At 48.6% G+C, this 22537-nt stretch overlaps 11 non-coding genes across 11 annotated transcripts; all 11 read right to left on the bottom strand.

Annotated features, from left to right (window-relative positions):
- Window positions 1-10947: 10947 nt before the first annotated feature.
- On the bottom strand, window positions 10948-11019 carry trnad-guc (transfer RNA aspartic acid (anticodon GUC)). The gene has a single exon. It is a non-coding gene; the product is annotated as a tRNA-Asp (tRNA).
- Window positions 11020-11464: 445 nt separating this feature from the next.
- trnav-cac (transfer RNA valine (anticodon CAC)) lies at window positions 11465-11537 on the bottom strand. Its single transcript has one exon. It is a non-coding gene; the product is annotated as a tRNA-Val (tRNA).
- A 711-nt stretch (window positions 11538-12248) lies between these two features.
- trnad-guc (transfer RNA aspartic acid (anticodon GUC)) lies at window positions 12249-12320 on the bottom strand. The gene has a single exon. It is a non-coding gene; the product is annotated as a tRNA-Asp (tRNA).
- Window positions 12321-13703: 1383 nt separating this feature from the next.
- Window positions 13704-13775, bottom strand: trnad-guc (transfer RNA aspartic acid (anticodon GUC)). Its single transcript has one exon. It is a non-coding gene; the product is annotated as a tRNA-Asp (tRNA).
- A 444-nt stretch (window positions 13776-14219) lies between these two features.
- Window positions 14220-14292, bottom strand: trnav-cac (transfer RNA valine (anticodon CAC)). Its single transcript has one exon. It is a non-coding gene; the product is annotated as a tRNA-Val (tRNA).
- Window positions 14293-15119: 827 nt separating this feature from the next.
- Window positions 15120-15191, bottom strand: trnad-guc (transfer RNA aspartic acid (anticodon GUC)). The gene has a single exon. It is a non-coding gene; the product is annotated as a tRNA-Asp (tRNA).
- Window positions 15192-16623: 1432 nt separating this feature from the next.
- Window positions 16624-16695, bottom strand: trnad-guc (transfer RNA aspartic acid (anticodon GUC)). Its single transcript has one exon. It is a non-coding gene; the product is annotated as a tRNA-Asp (tRNA).
- Window positions 16696-17139: 444 nt separating this feature from the next.
- On the bottom strand, window positions 17140-17212 carry trnav-cac (transfer RNA valine (anticodon CAC)). The gene has a single exon. It is a non-coding gene; the product is annotated as a tRNA-Val (tRNA).
- Window positions 17213-20254: 3042 nt separating this feature from the next.
- On the bottom strand, window positions 20255-20326 carry trnad-guc (transfer RNA aspartic acid (anticodon GUC)). The gene has a single exon. It is a non-coding gene; the product is annotated as a tRNA-Asp (tRNA).
- Window positions 20327-20785: 459 nt separating this feature from the next.
- On the bottom strand, window positions 20786-20858 carry trnav-cac (transfer RNA valine (anticodon CAC)). Its single transcript has one exon. It is a non-coding gene; the product is annotated as a tRNA-Val (tRNA).
- Window positions 20859-22198: 1340 nt separating this feature from the next.
- On the bottom strand, window positions 22199-22270 carry trnad-guc (transfer RNA aspartic acid (anticodon GUC)). Its single transcript has one exon. It is a non-coding gene; the product is annotated as a tRNA-Asp (tRNA).
- Window positions 22271-22537: the final 267 nt, after the last annotated feature.

Genomic DNA, 22537 nt, shown 5'->3' with positions numbered 1-22537 from the left:
CAATTTTAAGTTGTATCACGCTGTGCCTGGCGCAAGGGGAAGAGGTATATACCAGGTCAAGTACTGTCTCCTATTGATCATCTTTCATTTCCTCACCAAGGTCATTCTCCCAAAGTCTCTTAACATCCTGCAGAGAGTAAGGGCTGATGTCACATATAGTGTTATAGAGAGCAGAAATAAGAACCTTGCGGAAAGGGGATAATGACAGAATATTATCAATTGTGTTGTTCGCTGGAAAATTTGTAAAGGAAGTGATACTTGTTGAGTTGTGCGAAAGATCCAAACTTGCTTGTTTAGGTAAATTTTTCTGAGGTTGCTGGACCGAAGATAAGATTAACACAACTTTTTAAAGCAGGAATACTGAATTACCGATGCCAGGGGGAAACTGAATGGAGATTTCATCTTTTCACAACATTTTAACAAAACAAAAAAACTCTGTTTTATGGATCATGACAGACCACATGACACTAAAGTCTGCATCCATGTTGGCTTTTCTTTATATTTTTATGATATAGCCGTACGTATATTGCTTTTTTACTGAGCATCACTGGGTTCGTGCATATGACCGTCTGTGTCTGTATGACGAACCTGGTAAGCATGCCACATCAGGACGAATGTGTTCATGTTTAGCTGACTAAATTCACTCACTAAAGTTACTCTAGACAGATAATTTAGTAGCAAACTGTTCCTTATAACATATAAAAACATATTTACACAGTTGAACATTATTTATACCAATTTTCCTCACCTGTAAGGGGAAATAGAAAGAAAATGGAGCGAGAGACAATGTTGCTGGCTTCAGGTAAACTGTAATGAACAGGCAACACGCGCCCCCTGCAGGGGAAACCCGGAAGATAAGAGCAATCAAATTCTCAAAATAATAGACTACAGGTTTCTCTGGACAAACAACAACTAGGCAACAACAATGCATCTGGAGAAATAAAGAAACACTTCAAAATTTTATTTCAAAATGCCTCCCTACAATATGGAATATGAAATAAAACACAGTGCATCCCAACTGTTTAAAATGCAAGTTCTGTCTCTTTCCAACACACATTTCCATATCCATTACACACAGGCACGGCGCCAGGATTTTTTCTCTCCCGGTGCTAAGGGGGAGCTTGACCGATACGTGGGGGTGCTAAGAAAAATATTGATTTTCATGACTTCAGTTACTTTATAAGAAGCTTCTCGTCTTTTTCAATAAAAGCAGCTATGATACACAGCACGAGCATGTTTGATATAAAAGTAGTTTTATTTTGCCAAAGAATATTCAACAAAATAACTAAGCCTAATACAGCGACTACAAGGCAATGGCAAAAATGTTTCATGTGCAAAGGTGACAGATTCAGCACCGGACAGCACCCATGCGCCTGCCAATAACCAGACATCCAAAATGCGACAAGTGTAGCCTATTTATTCCATATGCATAATTAATGAAAACAAACAACTATGCATTGGCAATATTGTTTCGTATCACAACATCATGACTTAAGAAATTTAATTATTAGTGAAATTAATAACATAGGCTACAAAGTGCAGCCGCAACGAGAAGTGCAAACAGCTTGTGTCTAATTATTCGGATCACAACATCGTAACTTCAGAAATTAAATTAATAATGAAATCAATAACATAGGCTGTAAAGATTCGGATCACAACATCATAAGGTCAAAAATGGAATTAATAATTAATAATATACAAAGCCACAGCGAGAAGTGCAAACATCCTGTGCCTGTTAACTGGGCACACACTTAAAGAGCGCAAAAGAAACTGGCTCATCACAATCTTGGTGATTATATTTCGACTGCAAACAAAAATACATGCCACGTCCTGCTGTGCATTCGTTACAGTGTAACAGATTAAATGTCACATCACATCAAATGTATCGCAACCAGTGATCGCAACATCAGGAAAAAACTCACCAGTTATTTTAGAGGAGAACGATGCGTCTGTTGTTGTGGTTGAGTGCAAATGAGTCTATAATCTTCTGGACATCCAGGGCCTTGGTTCTTTCTGCGTGTATGGATAGGCAGGCAAGGTTGCTGAGTCGAGGATTAGCCATTCTGTTTCTCAGGTAGGTTTTTACGCGCCGCATGCAGGAAAAACCGCATGAAGCGGAGGTTACAGGCAGTGTAACAGATATGCGTAAAAGTTTATAGATGTCGTCAAAGGAGTCTTTGTAAGGTTTGAGGATGGACAGAAATTCCAGTGTGCTGCTGACTGTTTCACCATGTTCTTTTTTCCTTTCTAAGAGCCGTCGCATTTGGTGCACCTCGGCCAGCAGATCGTCCTTTTTGATCTCATACAACTGCGCCATGGGCTCAAGGCTCTCCTTTTCAAGGAATGTGGCATTTTTGGGGTTGAGGGCTGACGTGCCCATGAGAACTGCACCTGCTTCTGTTGAAAACCGTCGTGTCATTTCATTCACTAGTCGGTCAATAACAGGGTAGAATGAGGATGTTCGGAGTTCATCCGGAGAGGACATGGATGGATGTTCTGTTTGAATTGGAGCTTCAACTACATAGTCCTGCAGATGGCGAGGCTTTTGGGATTGTCTCTTCTCTTGTTGGAGCTGCGGTGGTTTTGCGACACCGACTTTTGCGCACAGGGCCTCTGCCTTGCTCCATATGGCTCTCCAAGAGTCCTCTGTGCGCTTTTCTTTTAGGCCCGTGATGACAGAGTGCGCGAGGTCGGTGGCAGTCTCCAGCAAAAGATTGGGGGACTGTAGAGTGTCAGACATGAACTTTGCTGTACGAAAAAGATCCTCAAACAGAATAAGGTGGAGGATGAATTCAGCATCAATGAGTGAGAGTAACGACCGTGCATCAGTGGACCTGCGTGGATTTGGTTGCGCCTTAATGTCATTTAAGGTTGCAATGATGGCGGGCAAGGTTTTTTGCACTGCCCACAGCGAGTAGTACTGGCAGGACCAGCGTGTATCAGACAGTTTCTTAAGTTCAATGGGCTGCTGAGAAGGCTCAAGTTCCCTTTGCTTCTTAATGAAATGGGCATGGACAAATGAGCCTGAGAAAAACTTGTACATATCTTGCACAATAACAAAAAAATCCCCCGCTGGCTTCACGTTTCTGACACAGTCCACCAAAACAAGATTGAGGCGGTGTGCATGGCAGTGAATGTAGATTGCCTGAGGGACCTCCTGTCTGAATTTCTCTTGGACCCCGTTGTGCACACCGGACATTACTGCAGCGCCGTCATAACACTGAGCAATACAGGCAGTGTGATCAATGTTACATTTACTGAGAGTGTCTTTGATCATAGCGAAAAGTGACTCTGCATCTAAACCGTCAGCTGGTGTGAAATGGAGAAATTCTTCCACAACGTCATCATTTTTCAAGTAGCGCACCACTACAGACACTTGTTCCGTTTTACTCAGGTCCTTACTTTCATCTACCATCAAAGCAAATAGTTCAGCATCTTGTATTTCACCACTTATCTGATCCCTAATCATATTTGCCATGATATCCAGTATTTCATTCTGTATATCATGACGCGTGTACTTCGCATTTCTTGGATTATCTGATATTTTCTGTGCAACTGTTTTGTCAAATTTGCCTATAATCTGTAAAAGTTCAAGGAAGTTTCCCTGGTTGACAGCCGTGTCATTCTCTGTATCTCCTCTCTGTGAAAGTCCCTGGTATGCAGTGAAACGCAATGACTCCACGACTGCTCTCATATACTCTCTGTTCTCACGGACTATTTTTGCATGTCCATCACTCAGAGCATTACATATTGTTGAGCCAGACTCTTTCTGAACAGTCCACTCATTCCACGCTGCCATAGCTGGACGTTGAAAGTGGCGGCATGCAAAGCAGAAAACACGGTCCTTTGAAATAGAATATTCCAGCCATTTGTAATCCTCATACCATCTACGATTGAAGTAGCGATCCTGCTGTCCAACTTTCGTGGCTGGATAACGTCGAAGAAGAGGCCGCCTTGGTTCATCAACAGGTGACTGGCTCACATCAGGGGGCGCGGTGTCTGTGTCACTGTCAGCAGTGCAGCTAACGGGGGCTGTAGAGCAGCTAGCAGCGATGTACTGCTGTGGTGCTCCTTCAGGTCCTGGCTCAAGAGTTCCCCTCTCAGATTCATTTTTCGAATCTCCCTCTTCTTCTTTGTCCCTCTGGTCTTCATTTTCTACCTGCACTCTTTTTTTCTTGATCACAAAACGATCCATTGCATGGACTGTAGGCTAGCTAGCCTTAAACGCGGGAGTATAAACAAAAGACTCCCCCCGCATCTCCCCTGCCCTCACCTCACGCACGCACGCACGCACGCACGCACGCACGCACGCACGCACGCACGCACGCACGCACGCACGCACGCACGCACGCACGCACGCACGCACGCACGCACGCACGCACGCACACACACACACACACACACACAGGTTATAGGGTACACCAATGGGGTACAGCACAAACACGCAAGCGGGAACTGGATTGGAACAGAATGGCTACTTGTGAACTTTTTAATGTTTTTAACTTAAAAAGAAATATAAAATAAAATGCTTGAGGGGCTTAACTGGGGCTACACAGATTTTTGACGGGTCTATAGCACCCCCTTAGCCCCGGTGTAGCGCCGTCCCTGATTACACATGCACAAATTGCCTGATACAGATTTGTGAGTAGTACGTGCTACAAGGGTATTAAACATTAGAAATCTTAACATAAGCCGGAACGGCCATCTAAAAAATATTTGGATTCCATCATTCTTAATTCAAACATTCAAAACCAGTTTTCAGACTGCAGGAGTTGACTTTCTGTGGGCTTGTATTTGTGCCAACATTACGTTCACATGCACATAATCATGAAACACCTCTACCCCAGCTTGCACAAGCTTGCAGTTGCTTTCTTAAGCACCCCAGCATCCTCAGTGTCTAGTGAGAGGGTGTTCTCAAAAGCAGGTGAAATCCTTTGCATGAAAATAAATTGCCTTAATCCAAAAACTGTTGAAAAACTTATTTCTCAATAAAAATTATTCCATAAGTTCCCCAGGCACATTCAGGGCCTGATTTACTAAAGGTTTGCGTGTGTAAAAACGTGTGCAAACTTGACAGCACCCGCAAACCAATGTGCCAGCTGATCTACTAACAGCGTGCAAAGAGGACTGCGTCTCTCAAATGAGCAAAATAGCACACGCAATTAATTTAGTACTTTTGCCCTGATGAATAATCAATATGGGGCGTACCCACCAGAAATCGCTAAATACTGGGAGGGGAAAATGCAAATATCTCCATTTACCACCCGCAATGAGATTTACCAAGCCTGAAAGTTTTTGCGTGGATTGTGATTGCGTCTGTATTTAATACGTTCGAAAGGAAGGTGCTAATCTCCACATGCAAAAGGAGAAATATTTTATTTGAATGTTAAATTGAGTATTATTCAGCAAAAGGTTGCCACAGGAGGCACATTAATTTTTTTATTTGTGATAATAAATAAGTCACGTGTTTTCATGGAGAAAAAAAGTGTTTCTCATTGTGCGCCTATACTTGTTCTGCAGTTGTCATACCCCGGTGTTGTGCCGTATTCAGCACCCCTGCCGTGAAAAGCACCCCCTCGTCTGACAAAAATGATATTCTCATTCGGTGTCATGTTCTGTTTAGCGTCCAGTTTTGTGTTAATGATTCATGTTTAAATGCGCTCATGGATTCCACAATAGTCATACTTTCCCACAATCACAGTCACAGATAACAAAAATCGGGTAAATGGTTATTGATGTCATTAATTAATAGCCTGATAACTGTGTTGTCTTCCATAATATTTGTAAATATATATCATATAAACTCCTAAGTATGTGTTTGTGTGAGTGTGTATATATAAATATATTGAAGTGTCAGTGTGTTGTTTTTTTTCTTGGTCTACTTATCATTGAATATACGAGGGGGTGCTTTTCACGGCAGGGGTGCTGAATACGGCACAACAATTTGCCTCTTCCACTAATGTCTCTAACTCCACCGCGTCAAATTTCATTTTGCGCTTGCGACTATATCCTGCTTTCCATCCAGACTCTCCATGGCGCAAAGTTTGCGCCGCAAACCGTAAGACGCGCAACACCTCATTTAAATACTGAGGTTTGCACCTGTTATCAATTGCGCACGCAATCTTAGTTGATCACCCGCAAAACACACAACAACAGCACGCGCAAACTTTTTCAGTGCACACGCAATTTAGTACTCCCTATTTAGAATCTTAGTAAATCGGGCCCTCAATGTCTTACAACCCATGTACACAGAAGCATATTCATGTAACTGTTTGGTTGTTTAGTTCCTGTTTTATTTTGAAACCTGTGTCTTTGGAGTGAATCACTGCAACCTGCGGCCTCTGTGACGGCTCCTCGGACAGCTGATGCCCCGGACCCGCCGATCCCCACCCGGATTGGCCTTGTGAATGCTAGATCGCTGGCAAACAAGACCTTCATCCTGAAGGATTTCTTCTCATCCCGAGGATTGGATTTTCTCTGTGTGACTGAGACGTGGCTGGGTGTTGGTGAGTCTAGTGCAGGGGTCGGCAACCCAAAATGTTGAAAGAGCCATATTGGATCAAAAACACAAAAAACAAATATGTCTGGAACCGCAAAAAATGAAAAGTCTTGTATCAGCCTTAGAATGAAGGCAACACATGCTGCATGTTTCTATATTAGTTAGAACTGGGGGAAGATTTTTTTTTTTCATTATGCACTTCGAGAAAAAAGGTAAAATGTTGAGAAAAAGTCGAAATTTCAAGAAAAAAGTCGAAATGTCGAGATTAATGTTGAAGTACAATCTCGAGAAAAAAGTCGAAACGTCGATAAAAAGGTGGAAATGTCAAGAAAAACGTTGAAATGTCGAGAAAAAAGTCAAAATTTCGAGAAAAAAGTCGAAATGTCAAGATTAAAAAGGAAAGGAAAAGGGAAGAAAAAGAAAAAAAGGGAAGAAGAAGAAAAAAAGGAAAAAAAGAGAAAAAAAGGAAAAAAGAAGAAAAAAGGGAAAAAAAAGTCAAACATTTTTGAAAAAGCTCCAGGAGCCACTAGGGCGGCGCTAAAGAGCCACATGTGGCTCTAGAGCCGCGGGTTGCCGACCCCTGGTCTAGTGCTTTCACTGAACTTCTACCCAACGATTGCTGCTATTTTATCTCCCCACGGACCGTGGCCGAGGAGGAGGAATAGCCACGGTCTATAAGAGTCACTATAAATGCAAGCAGCTATCGCCTTCAACTTCATTCACCAGCTTTGAACTGTGTTTATTTGAGCTGGGTCGTTATCAGTGTTGTGCGCTGTGATCTACCGGCCTCCTAAATACAATAAGGACTTTTTAAATGACTTTTCTGATTTCCTGGGTGAAGTCATTCCTAAATATGACCGTGTCCTTATTGTTGGTGATTTTAACGTGCATGTGTGTTGTCCTGATAAGCCAATAGCAAAGGACTTTTTAAACCTCATCGACTCTTTTAATCTCGTGCAGTGTGTGTCTGGACACACACATGAGCGCCAACACACACTTGATCTTGTTTTATCGTACGGTCTGCCTGTTCTTAACCTAGAGATTTGTCCAGCGGTTTTCTCTGATCACATGCCTGTATTATTTGAGGTTGCCCTTTCCTGTAATACAGTTAAATCTGCCGCTGCTACTCGGCGCTGTCGCGTCATTAACCCCTCCACTGCCGCTCAGTTTTCTGCTGCTTTCAGTCATAACTCAATCATTCCTGAGTCTGTGTGCAGTACAGAGGAGCTTAGCTCATGGTTGCACTCCACCTGCCAGACTGTTTTAGATACTGTGGCTGCATTAAAAACCAGGCGGCTTAAAAGTAGATCTGAGCCCTGGTTAAATGACACTACTCGTGCTGTCAGACGTGAGTGCCGCAAAGCTGAGCGAAAGTGGAAAAGGGACAAACTGCAGGTGTCTTTTCAAATTTTAAGGGACTGCTGGCGACATTATTAGACAACTGTGAAAAATGCTAAAAGGGAATGTCTGTCTAATATTATTCTTTCAAACTGTCACAAACCACGTGTTTTGTTTAAAAACATTGATTCAGCTCTTAATGCTCAGCAGACTGTCAGTATAGAGGCCTCCCCTGTTGCTTGTGAAAAATGTCTTCACTTTTTTATTGATACGGTCTCTTCTGCTAGGGCTCTCATTCCACTCACTGTTCATGACCCCATCAATCTCTGTCACCTGCTCTGCTGTCTTTCACCAGTTTGAGCCTGTGACTCTGTCCGGTTTACAGGTGATTGTTGGTCAGTTGAAGCCCTCTGGCTCTCCAAATGATGCTGTCCCTCCTCGACTATTTAAAGAGGTTTTCCCCACTGTTGAAACCTCTGTTCTTGCAGTTATAAGTAGTAGTCTGTCCTCAGGTGTGGTCCCTGTACATTTTAACCCTTGTGCTGTCTTTGGGTCAAAATGACCCAATTCTTCTATCCTTCTTTCCTCCTGCCATACTCTCTCCTTTCTTCTTCCTTTCCTCTTTTCCTCCTTTACTCCTTTTTCTTGCTACCTCCCTTTCGTCATTCGTTCCTTTATTACCTTATTTGCTGTTCCTTCCTTCTTTCCTTATTTTCTCCATTCCTTCCTTCTTCTCTCCCCTCTTTCTTTCCTTTCCTCCATTCCTTCTTTCCTTCCTTTCTCCCTTCCTTCCATCTTTTTTCCCTTCTTTCCTCCCTTCCATCTTTTCTCCCTTCCTTACTCCCTTTCCTACTTCCTTCCTTCTTTCCTTCTTTTCTCCTTTCTCCCTTCCTTCCATATTTTCTCCCTTCTTTCCTCCCTTCCTTCCATCTTTTCTCCCTTCTTTCCTCCCTTCCATCTTTTCTCCCTTTCTTACTCCCTTTCCTGCTTCCTTCCATCTTTCCTTCTTTTCTCCTTTCTCCATTCCTTCCTTACTCCCTTTCCGACTTCCTTCCTTCTTTCCTTCTTTTCTCCTTTCTCCCTTCCTTCCATCTTTTCTCCCTTCTTTCTTCCCTTCCATCTTTTTTCCCTTCTTTCCTCCCTTCCATCTTTTCTCCCTTCCTTACTCCCTTTCCTACTTCCTTCCTTCTTTCCTTCTTTTCTCCTTTCTCCCTTCCTTCCATCTTTTCTCCCTTCTTTCCTCCCTTCCATCTTTTCTCTCTTCCTTACTACCTTTCCTACTTCCTTCCTTCTTTCCTTCTTTTCTCCTTTCTCCCTTCCTTCCATCTTTTCTCCCTTCTTTCCTCCCTTCCATATTTTCTCTCTTCCTTACTCCCTTTCCTACTTCCTTCCTTCTTTCCTTCTTTTCTCCTTTCTCCCTTCCTTCCATCTTTTCTCCCTTCTTTCCTCCCTTCCATCTTTTCTCCCTTCTTTCCTCCCTTCCATCTTTTCTCCCTTCCTTACTCCCTTTCCCTTTGTTTATGTTCATGTTCTGGATCTCTGGAAAGCGTCTAGAGACAACATTTGTTTTATTAGACGCTATATAAATAAAATTGAATTGAATTGAATTGAATCTGCTTCTGGGCCTCTTGCGGCCTGCGCTGCTCCTCTGCTCCTCTGCCAGTCGTGGATTTCTTGGGGTGTTGATGTTCAGCTACTTCTGGGCTTTCCGGGCCTGCGTTGTTTCTTTCACTGGCTCCGACGGTGGTGAGGACGAGGACCCCCAGGAAGAAGAGGGAATCAGCGGGTTTCCGGTGCATGGTGGAGGTGTTGTTTTCTTGCAGTGGGATGCGTGGAACCAGGTTAGACGCCCTTCACACTTGACTCCAGTGTCGGTGGTGAGCAGGACGTGTTGAGCCTTGGACCAGAGAGGTTTTCTCTGACACAAAGTCTCCGGGTTGGATGTTATGGCATGGTTTGCCACTAAGAAGAGACTGGGCAGCTTTCACTTTTCTGTGGATTGACTGAACGGCAGAGGTTAGAGCAGAGCAAAATTATATCATGGATTCATCCATGGCATGGAAGTCCATCTTCTTCATATATAGAACTGAATTGCTTGGTATAGTCATAGGTCTGCCTGTAATCCTTTCATGAGGCGTGAGTTTGGGCTCCCTAATGGGTGTTGACGGGTGTCAACATTGTCCATTTAAGTCCAGTTTAAAAATTCTCTACACATACAAGAACATTTTCATACAAGAACATTTTCATATCCCTCACATTTTGGTATATGAATAAAGTCTATTTGCAGAGCTTCAAAAAAATCACAGTGGGGAGAAGTTTTGATAATGTTTGCAATATTTGTAATATATTTTTATTTTTCATAGGATGCAAATCTTGGAGCTTCTCAGTCTTTCAACACTATCTGACACATTACCCCTTTGCTCACATGTGATCAACTATGTGACATACGTGCTAGTCACGGGTACAAGAATGTGGGTTTCACAACGCGGCCGTCGTTGCTGACCCACAAATTATTTACATTTTTACAACCATGGGAATGCTACAATCTGTGTTTCTTCAGATCAGTAGTCTCTTGTAAGAGGGCTACATAATTAGGAGAAGCCAGTTCGTTAGCGGGTATAGAAGGGCAGAGCTTTACAGGGACAGGTAAACCAAATTTGGCAGTTTCTTTTGCTGCATGGTCAGCCGAAGCATTGCCTAGTGACACAGAGTCCTTGGACTGGGTGTGGGCTTCACACTTAACAAAGCAATAGATGAAGGTAGTTGACAGGCTTCTAACAGTTCACCAATCAATTTACCACGTTTAACAGGTGTCTCCGAGGATGTGATAAATCCTCGGTTCTCCCACAATATATAAAATGGTGTACACAACCAAAATTTGAGATTCTCCCAGAGATGCTCTAGATGCTGTCCTAAATAACTGCTCTTTTTACTTCTTCAATGATATTTTCTGTGTGTATATAATCCTACCTCAATTAGAGTTTCCTCTGATCCAGCTGCAGCATTTAGAAGCTTCTTTGGCAGGCAGACAGCAACTGCTAGTCTATTTTCTTAATGACCATTGTTTACTTGACTCAATCATGTAGGTATCATCGTACGAAACAAAAAGTCTCCCCGTCGGGGAATCGAACCCCGGTCTTCTGCGTGACAGGCAGAGATACTGTCCACTATACTAACGAGGACAGCTTTTTGCCCAAAATAACTTCCTGATTGCAGGAACTTAATAACTGTGTACCAATGTCATTGGAAAGTCAGTGTCCATCTCCTTTTAAACTTTTATATTGGTCCGCGATTCTCGGCTCTCCGCGGTCTCAGCGCGACGGGAATGCAGGTGAAGCCCCGCGAGTCTCGGCTCGGTTTGCCGCGAGGCTCTGGTCCAGCTGGTCCGGGGTTCCCCGCACCTCCGGGGACCCCCTCTCAGAACCTCTGCTGCTGGGGTCTGGTGGTGGAGCTAGTGTACGTTAATGGAGAATGATTGGCTTTTGGTCAGTTGTGGAACTGCAACATAATTAATTTCTGCATGAGACCCAATGCGAGAAAGAGATGGTCGGCCTTCCTATCCTGTGCACCAGGTAGAGGACTGGAGTGGTTTTCCAAGTCCAAATAGTGTTACTGCAAAGTCATACATGTTTCCGCCCAGTTTCGAACAGGGGACCTTTCGCGTGTGAGGCGAACGTGATAACCACTACACTACGGAAACAGACATGCTTTGAAAACGGCGGGCATAAAAATAAAATCCTGTAAAAAACTCTGCTACAATTCTTGACAGTAAGTTGGATACTGCAGGTTTTCTCCTGGCTGCTCTCAAAGACCCATGCTGATGTTAACCATTACACCATGGAACCCACTTCTGCTGTTATTGTGGTCTGACATTGTGGTGGTGGTACCTGACAGAGTGCTGTCCATGAGTGCTGTCCATCGAACCGAGAGCGTCTGGGTGTTTAGGGTACCAAGGCCCTGGTCCTCCAGCTCCGCGGGCTGGCTCTTTCAATCCGGTGGCCGGTCAGGGGGGAGCTTAACAGCGGGTCCCCGGGTTCGCACGGTGAGCCGGGTCTTTGGGTGGCTCCGGGTCTGGACGGTGAGTCAAAGGTGAGTTGCTGAGCAGCAGGGCGGTGAGACGGGTTGGTGAGTGGCTTTCAGGGCCGTGCTGTCAGTCTGTGTCCGGGACGAGGCGACGGCGGGCATAAAAAGCGATTCTCCCAGAGATGCTGTCCTTAATAACTGCTCTTTTCACTTCTTCAATGACATTTTCTGTGTGTATATAATCCTACCTCAATTAGAGTTTCCTCTGATCCAGCTGCAGCATCTAGAAGCTTCTTTGGCAGGCAGACAGCGACTGCTAGTCTATTTTCTTAATCACCATTGTTTACTTGACTCAATCATGTAGGTATCATCGTACGAAACAAGAAGTCTCCCCGTCGGGGAATCGAACCCCGGTCTTCTGCGTGACAGGCAGAGATACTGTCCACTATACTAACGAGGACAGCTGTTTGGACAAAGAACTTCCTGATAGCAGGAACTTAATAACTGTGTACCAATGTCATTGGAAAGTCAGTGTTCATCTCCTTTTAAACTTCGATATTGTTCCGCGATTCTCGGCTCTCCGCGGTCTCAGCGCGACGGGAATGCAGGTGAAGCCCCGCGAGTCTCGGCTCGGTTTGCCGCGAGGCTCTGGTCCAGCTGGTCCGGGGTTCCCCGCACCTCGGTGACCCCCTCTCGGAACCTCTGCTGCTGGGGTCTGGTGGTGGAGCTAGTGTACGTTAATGGAGAATGACTGGCTTTTGGTCAGTTGTGGCACTGCAACATATTAATTTCTGCATTAGACCCAATGCGAGAACCCACTTCTGCTGTTATTGTGGTCTGACACTGTGGTGGTGGTACCTGACAGAGTGCTGTCCATGTGTGCTGTCCATCAAACCGAGAGCGTCTGGGTGTTTAGGGTACCAGGGCCCTGGTCCTCCAGCTCCGCGGGCTGGCTCTTTCACTCCGGTGGCCAGTCGGGGGGGAGCTTAACAGCGGGTCCCCGGGTTCGCACGGTGAGCCGGGTCATTGGGTGGCTCCGGGTCTGGACGGTGAGTCAAAGGTGAGTTGTTGAGCAGCGGGGCGGTGAGCCGGGTTGGTGAATGGCTTTCTGCGGGATGGCTCTTTCACTCCGGTGGCTGGTCGGGGGGGAGCTTAACAGCGGATCCCCGGGTTCACACGGTGAGCTGGGTCTTTGGGTGGCTCCGGGTCTGAGCCGGGTTGGTGAGTGGCTTTCTGCGGGCTGGCTCTTTCACTCCGGTGGCCGGTCGGGGGGGGAGCTTAACAGCGGGTCCCCGGGTTCGCACGGTGAGCCGGGTCTTTGGGTGGCTCCGGGTCTGGACGGTGAGTCAAAGGTGAGTTGTTGAGCAGCGGGGCAGTGAGCCGGGTTGGTGAATGGCTTTCTGCGGGCTGGCTCTTTCACTCCGGTGGCTGGTCGGGGGGGAGCTTAACAGCGGATCCCCGGGTTCACACGGTGAGCCGGGTCTTTGGGTGGCTCCGGGTCTGGACGGTGAGTCAAAGGTGAGTTGCTGAGCAGCTGGTCGGTGAGCCGGGTTGGTGAGTGGCTTTCAGGGCCGTGCTGTCAGTCTGTGTCCGGGACGAGGCGACGGCGGGCATAAAAAGCGATTCTCCCAGAGATGCTCTAGATGCTGTCCTTAATAACTGCTCTTTTTACTTCTTCAATGACATTTTCTGTGTGTATATAATCCTACCTCAATTAGACTTTCCTCTGATCCAGCTGCAGCATCTAGAAGCTTCTTTGGCAGGCAGACAACTAGTCTATTTTCTTTATGACCATTGTTTACTTGACTCAATCATGTAGGTATCATCGTACGAAACAAGAAGTCTCCCCGTCGGGGAATCGAACCCCGGTCTTCTGCGTGACAGGCAGAGATACTGTCCACTATACTAACGAGGACAGCTTTTTGGACAAAGAACTTCCTGATTGCAGGAACTTAATAACTGTGTACCAATGTCATTGGAAAGTCAGTGTTCATCTCCTTTTAAACTTTTCTATCGGTCCGCGATTCTCGGCTCTCCGCGTTCTCAGCGCGACGGGAATGCAGGTGAAGCCCCGCGAGTCTCGGCTCGGTTTGCCGCGAGGCTCTGGTCCAGCTGGTCCGGGGTTCCCCGCACCTCCAGTGACCCCCTCTCGGAACCTCTGCTGCTGGGGTCTGGTGGTGGAGCTAGTGTACGTTGATGGAGAATGACTGGCTTTTGGTCAGTTGTGGAACTGCAACAATATTAATTTCTGCATTAGACCCAATGCGAGAAAGAGATGGTCGACCTTCCTGTGCTGTGCACCAAGAAGAGGACTGGAGTGGTTTTCCAAGTCCAAATAATGTTATTGCAAAGTCACACATGTTTCCGCCCAGTTTCGAACAGGGGACCTTTCGCGTGTGAGGCGAACGTGATAACCACTACACTACGGAAACAGACATGCTTTGAAAACGGCGGGCATAAAAATAAAATCCTGTAAAAAACTCTGCTACAATTCTTGACAGTAAGATGGATACTGCAGGTTTTCTCCTGGCTGCTCTCAAAGACTCATGCTGATGTTAACCATTACACCATGGAACCCACTTCTGCTGTTATTGTGGTCTGACATTGTGGTGGTGGTACCTGACAGAGTGCTGTCCATGAGTGCTGCTTTCTGCAGGCTGGCTCTTTCACTCCGGTGGCCAGTCGGGGGGGAGCTTAACAGCGGGTCCCCGGGTTCGCACGGTGAGCCGGGTCTTTGGGTGGCTCCGGGTCTGGACGGTGAGTCAAAGGTGAGTTGTTGAGCAGCGGGGCGGTGAGCCGGGTTGGTGAATGGCTTTCTGCGGGCTGGCTCTTTCACTCCGGTGGCTGGTCGGGGGGGAGCTTAACAGCGGATCCCCGGGTTCACACGGTGAGCCGGGTCTTTGGGTGGCTCCGGGTCTGGACGGTGAGTCAAAGGTGAGTTGCTGAGCAGCGGGGCGGTGAGCCGGGTTGGTGAGTGGCTTTCAGGGCCGTGCTGTCAGTCTGTGTCCGGGACGAGGCGACGGCGGGCATAAAAAGCGATTCTCCCAGAGATGCTCTAGATGCTGTCCTTAATAACTGCTCTTTTTAATTCTTCAATGACATTTTCTGTGTGTATATAATCCTACCTCAATTAGAGTTTCCTCTGATCCAGCTGCAGCATCTAGAAGCTTCTTTGGCAGGCAGACAGCTAGTCTATTTTCTTTATGACCATTGTTTACTTGATTCAATCATGTAGGTATCATCGTACGAAACAAGAAGTCTCCCCGTCGGGGAATCGAACCCCGGTCTTCTGCGTGACAGGCAGAGATACTGTCCACTATACTAACGAGGACAGCTTTTTGGACAAAGAACTTCCTGATTGCAGGAACTTAATAACTGTGTACCAATGTCATTGGAAAGTCAGTGTTCATCTCCTTTTAAACTTTTATATCGTTCCGCGATTCTCGGCTCTCCGCGGTCTCAGCGCGACGGGAATGCAGGTGAAGCCCCGCGAGTCTCGGCTCGGTTTGCCGCGAGGCTCTGGTCCAGCTGGTCCGGGGTTCCCCGCACCTCCGGTGACCCCCTCTCGGAACCTCTGCTGCTGGGGTCTGGTGGTGGAGCTAGTGTACGTTAATGGAGAATGACTGGCTTTTGGTCAGTTGTGGAACTGCAACAATATTAATTTCTGCATTAGACCCAATGCGAGAACCCACTTCTGCTGTTATTGTGGTCTGACATTGTGGTGGTGGTACCTGACAGAGTGCTGTCCATGAGTGCTGTCCATCGAACCGAGAGCGTCTGGGTGTTTAGGGTACCAGGGCCCTGGTCCTCCAGCTCCGCGGGCTGGCTCTTTCACTCCGGTGGCCAGTCGGGGGGGAGCTTAACAGCGGGTCCCCGGGTTCGCACGGTGAGCCGGGTCTTTGGGTGGCTCCGGGTCTGGACGGTGAGTCAAAGGTGAGTTGTTGAGCAGCGGGGCGGTGAGCCGGGTTTGTTGAATGGCTTTCTGCGGGCTGGCTCTTTCACTCCGGTGGCTGGTCGGGGGGGAGATTAACAGCGGGTCCCCGGGTTCGCACGGTGAGCCGGGTCTTTGGGTGGCTCCGGGTCTGGACGGTGAGTCAAAGGTGAGTTGTTGAGCAGCGGGGCGGTGAGCCGGGTTGGTGAATGGCTTTCTGCGGGCTGGCTCTTTCACTCCGGTGGCTGGTCGGGGGGGAGCTTAACAGCGGATCCCCGGGTTCACACGGTGAGCCGGGTCTTTGGGTGGCTCCGGGTCTGGACGGTGAGTCAAAGGTGAGTTGTTGAGCAGCGGGGCGGTGAGCCGGGTTGGTGAATGGCTTTCTGCGGGCTGGCTCTTTCACTCCGGTGGCTGGTCGGGGGGGAGCTTAACAGCGGATCCCCGGGTTCACACGGTGAGCCGGGTCTTTGGGTGGCTCCGGGTCTGGACGGTGAGTCAAAGGTGAGTTGCTGAGCAGCGGGGCGGTGAGCCGGGTTGGTGAGTGGCTTTCAGGGCCGTGCTGTCAGTCTGTGTCCGGGACGAGGCGACGGCGGGCATAAAAACCGATTCTCCCAGAGATGCTCTAGATGCTGTCCTTAATAACTGCTCTTTTTAATTCTTCAATGACATTTTCTGTGTGTATATTATCCTACCTCAATTAGAGTTTCCCCTGATCCAGCTGCAGCATCTAGAAGCTTCTTTGGCAGGCAGACAGCGACTGCTAGTCTATTTTCTTAATGACCATTGTTTACTTGACTCAATCATGTAGGTATCATCGTACGAAACAAGAAGTCTCCCCGTCGGGGAATCGAACCCCGGTCTTCTGCGTGACAGGCAGAGATACTGTCCACTATACTAACGAGGACAGCATTTTGGACAAAGAACTTCCTGATTGCAGGAACTTAATAACTGTGTACCAATGTCATTGGAAAGTCAGTGTTCATCTCCTTTTAAACTTTTATATCGGTCCGCGATTCTCGGCTCTCCGCGGTCTCAGCGCGACGGGAATGCAGGTGAAGCCCCGCGAGTCTCGGCTCGGTTTGCCGCGAGGCTCTGGTCCAGCTGGTCCGGGGTTCCCCGCACCTCCGGTGACCCCCTCTCGGAACCTCTGCTGCTGGGGTCTGGTGGTGGAGCTAGTGTACGTTGATGGAGAATGACTGGCTTTTGGTCAGTTGTGGAACTGCAACAATATTAATTTCTGCATTAGACCCAATGCGAGAAAGAGATGGTCGACCTTCCTGTGCTGTGCACCAAGAAGAGGCCTGGAGTGGTTTTCCAAGTCCAAATAATGTTATTGCAAAGTCACACATGTTTCCGCCCAGTTTCGAACAGGGGACCTTTCGCGTGTGAGGCGAACGTGATAACCACTACACTACGGAAACAGACATGCTCTGAAAACGGCGGGCATAAAAATAAAATCCTGTAAAAAAACTCTGCTACAATTCTTGACAGTAAGATGGATACTGCAGGTTTTCTCCTGGCTGCTCTCAAAGACTCATGCTGATGTTAACCATTACACCATGGAACCCACTTCTGCTGTTATTGTGGTCTGACATTGTGGTGGTGGTACCTGACAGAGTGCTGTCCATGAGTGCTGTCCATCGAACCGAGAGCGTCTGGGTGTTTAGGGTACCAGGGCCCTGGTCCTCCAGCTCCGCGGGCTGGCTCTTTCACTCCGGTGGCCAGTCGGGGGGGAGCTTAATAGCGGGTCCCTGGGTTCGCACGGTGAGCCGGGTCTTTGGGTGGCTCCGGGTCTGGACGGTGAGTCAAAGGTGAGTTGTTGAGCAGCGGGGCTGTGAGCCGGGTTGGTGAATGGCTTTCTGCGGGCTGGCTATTTCACTCCGGTGGCTGGTCGGGGGGGAGCTTAACAGCGGATCCCCGGGTTCACACGGTGAGCCGGGTCTTTGGGTGGCTCCGGGTCTGAGCCGGGTTGGTGAGTGGCTTTCTGCGGGCTGGCTCTTTCACTCCGGTGGCCGGTCGGGGGGGAGCTTAACAGCGGGTCCCCGGGTTCGCACGGTGAGCCGGGTATTTGGGTGGCTCCGGGTCTGGACGGTGAGTCAAAGGTGAGTTGTTGAGCAGCGGGGCGGTGAGCCGGGTTGGTGAATGGCTTTCTGCGGGCTGGCTCTTTCACTCCGGTGGCTGGTCGGGGGGGAGCTTAACAGCGGATCCCCGGGTGATCCAGTGATCCAGCAACACTGTTCTCCCGATCTGGAATTTTTTATTATAAACTGCAAACCCTTCTACTCTCCCCGTGAGTTCAGCTCATTCATCCTGGTCGGTGTTTACATCACACCGCAGGCCCACGTGCAGGACGCTCAGCGCGTGCTCGCCGACCAGATACTGAACGTGGAGCGGACAAACCCGGACTCCTTAGTTACTGTCCTCGGTGACTTTAACAAAGGTAACCTCAGCCACGAACTCCCTAAATACAGACAGCTAATTAAATGCCCGACCAGAGAGGGAAACATTTTGGATCACTGTTACTCTACAGTGAGCAGAGCCTATCATGCCGTCCCCCGAGCTGCACTGGGACACTCAGACCACCTGATGGTCCACCTGATTCCAGCATATAAGCAGAAATTAAAGCTCTGCAAACCTGCTGTGAGGACCTCAAAGCAGTGGACCAGGAAAGCTACGGAGGATCTTCAGGCATGTTTGGACTCTACTGACTGGGATGTTTTCAGGACTTTTTCCAGCAGCCTGGACGAGCTCACAGAGGCTGTTACATCTTACATCAGCTTCTGTGAGGACAGTTGTATTCCAACACGAACCAGGGTTGTTTATAACAATGACAAACCCTGGTTTTCTTCTAAGCTCAGAAGGTTGCGGCTGCAGAAGGAGGAAGCGTTCAGGAGTGGCGACAAGGACAGGCTCAAAAAGGCAAAGTACACGTTTAGCAAGGAGGTGAGAGCAGCTAAACGTCTGTACTCTGAGAAACTACGACAACAGTTCTCAGATAACAATGCCAGCTCAGTCTGGAAGGGACTGAGACAGATTACTAACTACAAACCCAGAGCCCCCCCCTCCATCAACGACCGACGCCTAGCCAACGACCTGAACCAGTTCTACTGTCGCTTTGAAAGACAAAGGGACAGTCCTGACACCATCCCCCCGGACTGCACTCACATTCCCCAGTTCCATTCCTCCAACAGCCCCCCCCCCTCCCCAGCAGGGGCTGGAGCGTCTTCACCACTTCACACCCCAGAGGCCCCATCCTCCACCCCCCACACCACTGCGACGCCCCTCTCTATCCTGGAGAGGGACGTTAATAAAATATTCAAAAAACTGAACCCCCGCAAAGCAGCAGGACCGGACTCTGTCTCCCCATCCACCCTGAAGCACTGTGCCGATCAGCTGTCTCCGGTGTTCACGGACATCTTTAACACCTCCCTGGAGACATGCCATGTGCCAGCCTGCTTCAAAACCTCCACCATCATACCTGTCCCCAAAAAACCAAGGACCACAGGACTTAACGACTACAGACCCGTCGCCCTGACCTCTGTGGTCATGAAGTCTTTTGAGCGCCTTGTGCTGCCACACCTCAAAAAAACCACCGACCCACTACTGGATCCCCTGCAGTTCGCCTACAGAGCCAACAGGTCTGTAGACGATGCTGTAAATATGGCCCTGCACTTCATCCTCCAGCACCTGGACTCCACAGGAACCTACGCCAGGATCCTGTTCGTGGACTTCAGCTCTGCCTTTAATACGATCATCCCATCTCTGCTCCAGAACAAGCTCTCCCAGCTGAACGTGCCTGACTCCACCTGCAGGTGGATCACTGACTTCCTGTCTGACAGGAAGCAGTGGGTGAAGCTGGGGAAACATGTCTCTGACCCTCGGACCATCAGTACCGGATCCCCTCAAGGCTGCGTTCTCTCTCCTCTACTCTTCTCTCTGTACACAAACAGCTGCACCTCCAGTCATCAGTCTGTCAAGCTCCTGAAGTTTGCGGACGACACCACCCTCATTGGACTCATCTCTGATGGTGATGAGTCCGCCTACAGGTGGGAGGTGGACCAGCTGGTGACCTGGTGCGGTCAGAACAACCTAGAGCTCAACGCTCTATAGACAGTGGAGATGATAGTGGACTACCGGAGGAACGCAGCCCCACTGGTGAGCCGGGTTGGTGAGTGGCTTTCAGGGCCGTGCTGTCAGTCTGTGTCCGGGACGAGGCGACGGCGGGCATAAAAAACGATTCTCCCAGAGATGCTCTAGATGCTGTCCTTAATAACTGCTCTTTTTACTTCTTCAATGACATTTTCCGTGTGTATATAATCCTACCTCAATTAGAGTTTCCTCTGATCCAGCTGCAGCATCTAGAAGCTTCTTTGGCAGGCAGACAGCAACTGCTAGTCTATTTTCTTAACGACCATTGTTTACTTGACTCAATCATGTAGGTATCATCGTACGAAACAAGAAGTCTCCCCGTCGGGGAATCGAACCCCGGTCTTCTGCGTGACAGGCAGAGATACTGTCCACTATACTAACGAGGACAGCTTTTTGGACAAAGAACTTCCTGATTGCAGGAACTTAATAACTAATAACTAATAACTTAATAACCAATGTCATTGGAAAGTCAGTGTTCATCTCCTTTTAAACTTTTATATCGGTCCGCGATTCTCGGCTCTCCGCGGTCTCAGCGCGACGGGAATGCAGGTGAAGCCCCGCGAGTCTCGGCTCGGTTTGCCGCGAGGCTCTGGTCCAGCTGGTCCGGGGTTCCCCGCACCTCCGGTGACCCCCTCTCGGAACCTCTGCTGCTGGGGTCTGGTGGTGGAGCTAGTGTACGTTGATGGAGAATGACTGGCTTTTGGTCAGTTGTGGAACTGCAACAATATTAATTTCTGCATTAGACCCAATGCGAGAAAGAGATGGTCGACCTTCCTGTGCTGTGCACCAAGAAGAGGACTGGAGTGGTTTTCCAAGTCCAAATAATGTTATTGCAAAGTCACACATGTTTCCGCCCAGTTTCGAACAGGGGACCTTTCGCGTGTGAGGCGAACGTGATAACCACTACACTACGGAAACAGACATGCTTTGAAAACGGCGGGCATAAAAATAAAATCCTGTAAAAAACTCTGCTACAATTCTTGACAGTAAGATGGATACTGCAGGTTTTCTCCTGGCTGCTCTCAAAGACTCATGCTGATGTTAACCATTACACCATGGAACCCACTTCTGCTGTTATTGTGGTCTGACATTGTGGTGGTGGTACCTGACAGAGTGCTGTCCATGAGTGCTGTCCATCGAACCGAGAGCGTCTGGGTGTTTAGGGTACCAGGGCCCTGGTCCTCCAGCTCCGCGGGCTGGGTCTTTCACTCCGGTGGCCGGTCGGGGGGGAGCTTAACAGCGGGTCCCCGGGTTCCCACGGTGAGCCGGGTCTTTGGGTGGCTCCGGGTCTGGACGGTGAGTCAAAGGTGAGTTGCTGAGCAGCGGGGCGGTGAGCCGGGTTGGTGAGTGGCTTTCTGCGGGCTAGCTCCTTCACTCCGGTGGCCAGTCGGGGGGGAGCTTAACAGCGGGTCCCCGGGTTCGCACGGTGAGCCGGGTCTTTGGGTGGCTCCGGGTCTGGATGGTGAGTCAAAGGTAAATTGTTGAGCAGCGGGGCGGTGAGCCGGGTTGGTGAATGGCTTTCAGGGCCGTGCTGTCAGTCTGTGTCCGGGACGAGGCGACGGCGGGCATAAAAGGCGATTCTCCCAGAGATGCTCTAGATGCTGTCCTTAATAACCGCTCTTTTTACTTCTTCAATGACATTTTCTGTGTGTATATAATCCTACCTCAATTAGAGTTTCCTCTGATCCAGCTGCAGCATCTAGAAGCTTCTTTGGCAGGCAGACAGCGACTGCTAGTCTATTTTCTTAATGTGAGTCAAAGGTGAGTTGCTGAGCAGCGGGCCGGTGAGCCGGGTTGGTGAGTGGCTTTCTGCGGGGTAGCTCCTTCACTCCGGTGGCCAGTCGGGGGGGAGGTTAACAGCGGGTCCCCGGGTTCGCACGGTGAGCCGGGTCTTTGGGTGGCTCCAGGTCTGGACGGTGAGTCAAAGGTGAATTGCTGAGCAGCGGGGCGGTGAGCCGGGTTGGTGAGTGGCTTTCAGGGCCGTGCTGTCAGTCTGTGTCCGGGACGAGGCGACGGCGGGCATAAATGGCGATTCTCCCAGAGATGCTCTAGATGCTGTCCTTAATAACTGCTCTTTTTACTTCTTCAATGACATTTTCTGTGTGTATATAATCCTACCTCAATTAGAGTTTCCTCTGATCCAGTTGCAGCATCTAGAAGCTTCTTTGGCAGGCAGACAACGACTGCTAGTCTATTTTCTTAATGACCATTGTTTACTTGACTCAATCATGTAGGTATCATCGTACGAAACAAGAAGTCTCCCCGTCGGGGAATCGAACCCCGGTCTTCTGCGTGACAGGCAGAGATACTGTCCACTATACTAACGAGGACAGCTTTTTGGACAAAGAACTTCCTGATTGCAGGAACTTAATAACTAATAACTAATAACTTAATAACCAATGTCATTGGAAAGTCAGTGTTCATCTCCTTTTAAACTTTTATATCGGTCCGCGATTCTCGGCTCTCTGCGGTCTCAGCGCGACGGGAATGCAGGTGAAGCCCCGCGAGTCTCGGCTCGGTTTGCCGCGAGGCTCTGGTCCAGCTGGTCCGGGGTTCCCCGCACCTCCGATGACCCCCTCTCGGAACCTCTGCTGCTG

The sequence above is a fragment of the Cololabis saira genome, chromosome 7 (genome assembly GCF_033807715.1).
Source record: "Cololabis saira isolate AMF1-May2022 chromosome 7, fColSai1.1, whole genome shotgun sequence".
In the NCBI taxonomy this organism is placed as follows: Eukaryota; Metazoa; Chordata; class Actinopteri; order Beloniformes; family Belonidae; genus Cololabis; species Cololabis saira.
The sequence above is the reverse complement of the archived record's forward strand: the minus strand, read 5'-3'. Positions and strand labels throughout refer to the sequence as shown.